The following is a 4179-nucleotide window of genomic DNA, read 5'->3' as shown; positions in this document are numbered from 1 at the left end:
CACCCCCTCATGGAACCGCGCACCGGAGGCCACGCAGAGCCTGGTTCAGCTTTAGGCAGTGGCTTCCAAGGAAGGCCACTCCGACGTGTTTGAAATCGGGCTCCTTCTCCGACCCACCGTAATATCCCCAGGATACGGGCTCAGGAAGAGGAGGGCTAGTTTGGTTTAGGTAAGAGAACGCGCTTCATTGAGCCTTCTGGGAAATGTAGTTCGGAGCGGAGAAAGCGTTGGATGGGCGGTTTGAAATTCATCTGGATTCTTCACAGCTTGTGCCTGGCTGCACCCCCAAGAGACTCCAGGGAGTGTCTCTGCGTCCAAAGAGTGCGCAGGCGGCCTGGGTCGCCTTTTTGGCCTTTGTTGGGGCGTGAGTTCGGCTTGCGGTTTCTCAGCGCGGAGGAGTTGTGGGACCGGAGCTTCGGAGACTGAAAGCTGGGGTGGCCGAAAAGAAGGCGATTAGAAACTTACGGTGGGATTGGGGAGGAGAGGGCGGGACTGCTAAACTTGAAACGGGGCTGTGGAGGCCAGAAGGGAGAGGTTTCCGAGGATGCGAAGAGGGCTGTTATTTTTCTGTGCTACTAATTTCTGTATGAAAGTCAGGGCCTGAGGACAATGTTGGGGCGATGAGACAGCCTTTGCAGGAAGCAAGTAGTGAGATTCACGGTGTGTGTGATTTAGAATGTTGCGGGTCGTAGAAAGAGGGAGAAACGGGACGAGAGAGAAAGAGGGAGGGAGGGAGGGAGGGAGGGAGAGAGAGAGAGAGAGAGAATGTAATGGGTTATTTAAATAAGTGTCACTGTACGTATGACTGGGATGGTATCTTGGAGAGTAATCGCTGAGCCACAATGGTAAAACAGTAATAAGGATAGATTTTCCTAGGACATTTTTTTTTTTTAAATTTGATGGGAGAAAGTTTACATAATTGAGCTAAAGCTTGACTTTTGTGTAAAAACAATAGCATTATTGTAATAATGTATTGTCATTATTGTAATAAACTAGCATTTTTATGGAATTGAAATAAAGATAGCATTGTTTTTTTAAAAGAGAAAGTCTTGTTTGAAAGGAACTTTTTTTTTCTTTTTTAATGGGGTGCTTGCTCTTGCTTAGAGTACAGACCTTAGAGACAAAGCAATTCAGGTTTTTGTGTTCTTTTGAGCGTCCTGAGGGAGGGGTGTAGGTCTAAGCGAGCTGAGTTGTGAATTTCTGGACTAAGGAGTCAAGTGGGAAGGGTAGTGTCGACCACAGCAAATAGCAGAGAGGTGAATTCCCATTTTCTTAAGAAAAAACTGGTCTTAGATCAAGGAATGTAAGTTTAAAGTTTCTCAAGGAGCCTGCTCAGTTAAACTAATAATTACCTCTGGTTACCCCTCGGCCAGGTGGATTTTGTTGGTTATAAAAATAGGTTGCTCCTAATTGCAAAGGTGCTTTCTCCAAGTAATTTACTACAGTTGCTTTTAACATAGTTTTATTATATTTTATTTTTTTGAAGATTTTGTTTTTAAGTGATCTACACCCATCGTGAGGCCTGAACTCAAAACCCAGAGGTCAAGAATCACATATTCCACTGACTAAGCCAGGCAGGTGCCCAACATAATTTTAAATAAAAGGAGAAAGTCTAAAATTCATGTAAGTAAGTTTTATATATATAGACAAAACCTTGGAATAGGATAAAATTCTTCAGGATAATCATAGCAAGAAATAAATGAAACCTATTTAAATAAAAATTTAAAACCTTATGAAGATAAAGACTTAAATGAAAAGTTATACCATTTTCTTGAATAGAAATCCTTTGTTATAAATGTCATTTAAATTAATTTATGAATTTAACCTCCCACTGAAAATAATATCTTTCTCTAGATAGGTAAATTTCAAATTGGGGAGTGCCTGGCTGGCTCAGTCGGAAGAGCATATGACTCTTGATTTTGGGGTCATGAGTTGAAGCCAACATTGAGTGTAGAGATTACTTAAATATTTTTTTAAGAAGTAAAGTTCAAATGTGAAAATAAAGGCAAGAATAGGCTGGAAGGAAAAAAAAGCAATGTGGGGCACATGGGGCTAATCTTATGATAAAACATATTGTAAAAATTCAAAAATTTAAATAATATGGGTTTGTCATCTGACTGGTCAGACCAGTGGGACAGAATAGAGAATCCAAAAATAGAACCAAATAAAAAATTTTAGTGTATGGTGAACGGGGCAGCTCAGATACCCCCTCAGGTGATTGGGGAAAAGGTGAATTTTTCAATAAAGGTAATAGGAACAACCTGATAGACTTTCTAGGAAAAAGAGAGTGGATTATGCCATGTACTGAATGCAGAGTTAACTCCAAATGGGTCAAAATTCAAAACTGAAAACTTAAATTACAAAGACTGAAAACTTGAGTGAATTACTTTATAACCATGGAGGGAAGAAGGCCTTTCTTACTTCAAATTCTAAAAATCAAAACATAAAAGATTAATTATCCCTTCTAGATGAAAAAAAAAAAAAAGTTAAAGTGACAAACTGGAAACATTTGCATTTTATGTAGCAAACAAATGGCTAACCTCCCTGATAAATAAGGAGAACCAAAAAAAAAAATTGATTGAAAGACTAATAACCCAGTAAGAATGGAAACAGAGATTAACAAATAGTATACAGAACATAGTCTATAGGTTCTCAAATGTATGAAAGTATGCTCAACCTCATTCATAATCAGATAAATTCCATTAAAACGGTATAGAGATACTGATTCTTACAGACTAGAGTGGCAAAAACTCCCCCAGTTTGAAAACCTATATTGCTAGAGGCCTGCAGATTGGTACAAACTTTTTGGAAGGCAATTTGGCAACATCTTTCAAAATCCCAATTGCATTTAACTTCTCACTGAGCAATCCCACTCTGAGATTTTTATCCTATAGCTATGGTGATGTATATCCAAGACTATTCATATAGCAGTCTTTACAATATTGAAAATCAGCCATAAATAAACCATTGAACATAATGCAACATTGTGTAATTGGAGAAAAACTGAGAACACTGTCTATGGCCTGATACAAAAAACCTCCAAAATATATTAAATAAAAACAAAAACAAGATGCAGAACCTTATGTTATTCTGTTCTAATTTTTGTATAAGAAAGGGGGGAAATGGATAAGAATAAATACTTGTGTTTGCATAAAGAACTGAAATTTACGAGAGAAACTAATAAAAGTGATTTCTGTGGTAGCCATTGAGGGCAAGAAGGTAGGTAGAGACAAAGAAGGGCATTTATTTTTCACTGTACTTTTTTGGGACATATTCTTTATATTATGTATAAATATTATGAAGATAAATATGTTTTTATTCATTGTCATCTTTTCTCCTTATCTTTTTTTTTTTTAAGATTTTATTTATTTATTTGACAGACAGAAATCACAAGTAGACAGAGAGGCAGACAGAGAGAGAGAGGAGGAAGCAGGCTTCCCGCAGAGCAGAGAGCCCGATGCGGGGCTCGATCCCAGGACCCTGAGATCATGACCCAAGCCGAAGGCAGAGGCTTTAACCCACTGAGCCACCCAGGCGCCCCTCCCCTTATCTTTTTAAAGTTAGATTCTGTCCTTGGTCATCTTCTTCTAATTTGTACTTTTTTTTTTTTTTTTTTTGAGCACCCGTATCCATACCATGGCTTCAACATTTACTGACTCATGAGCAACAAGTCTGTTTCCACTATGGGCCAATCATTTTTTTTTTAATTATTATGGAAGCTATACATAAGATAAAATTTACCATTGGGGAGCCTGGATGGTTCAGTCGATTAAGTGTCTGCCTTTTGGCTCAGTTCATAATCCTGGAATCCTGGGATCAAGTCCCAGGTCAGGCTCCCTACTTAGTGGGGAGTCTGCTTCTCCTTCTGACCGTCCCCTCTCTCATGCTCTCTGACATTCCCTCACTCTCAAATAAATAAAATCTTTAAAAAAGAAAAGATAGAGGATGCCTGGGTGGCTCAGTCAGTTAAGCGGCTGCCTTCAGCTCGGGTTGTGATCCCAGTGTCCTGGAATCGAGTCCCACATCGGGCTCCTTGCTCAGCAGGGAGCCTGCTTCTCCCTCTGCCTCTGCCTGCCACTCTGTCTGCCTGTGCTTGCTCTCTCTTTCTCTTGGACAAATAAATAAATAAATCTTAAGAAAAGATGGGGTGCCTGGGTGGCTCAGTGGGTTAAAGCCTCT

At 39.5% G+C, this 4179-nt stretch overlaps 1 long non-coding RNA gene across 1 annotated transcript in view; it reads left to right on the top strand.

Annotated features, from left to right (window-relative positions):
- The first annotated feature begins 102 nt into the window (after positions 1-102).
- The window catches only part of LOC116857755, a 27455-nt gene continuing 23378 nt past the window's right edge, over positions 103-4179 (top strand). Inside the window, exon 1 of the long non-coding RNA XR_004380796.1 lies at positions 103-169. This is a non-coding gene — a long non-coding RNA (uncharacterized LOC116857755). The remainder of the gene's footprint in view (positions 170-4179) is intronic.

This window comes from Lontra canadensis, unplaced genomic scaffold, assembly GCF_010015895.1.
Source record: "Lontra canadensis isolate GAN:19392208 unplaced genomic scaffold, GSC_riverotter_1.0 scaffold125, whole genome shotgun sequence".
In the NCBI taxonomy this organism is placed as follows: domain Eukaryota; kingdom Metazoa; phylum Chordata; class Mammalia; order Carnivora; family Mustelidae; genus Lontra; species Lontra canadensis.
The sequence above is the reverse complement of the archived record's forward strand: the minus strand, read 5'-3'. Positions and strand labels throughout refer to the sequence as shown.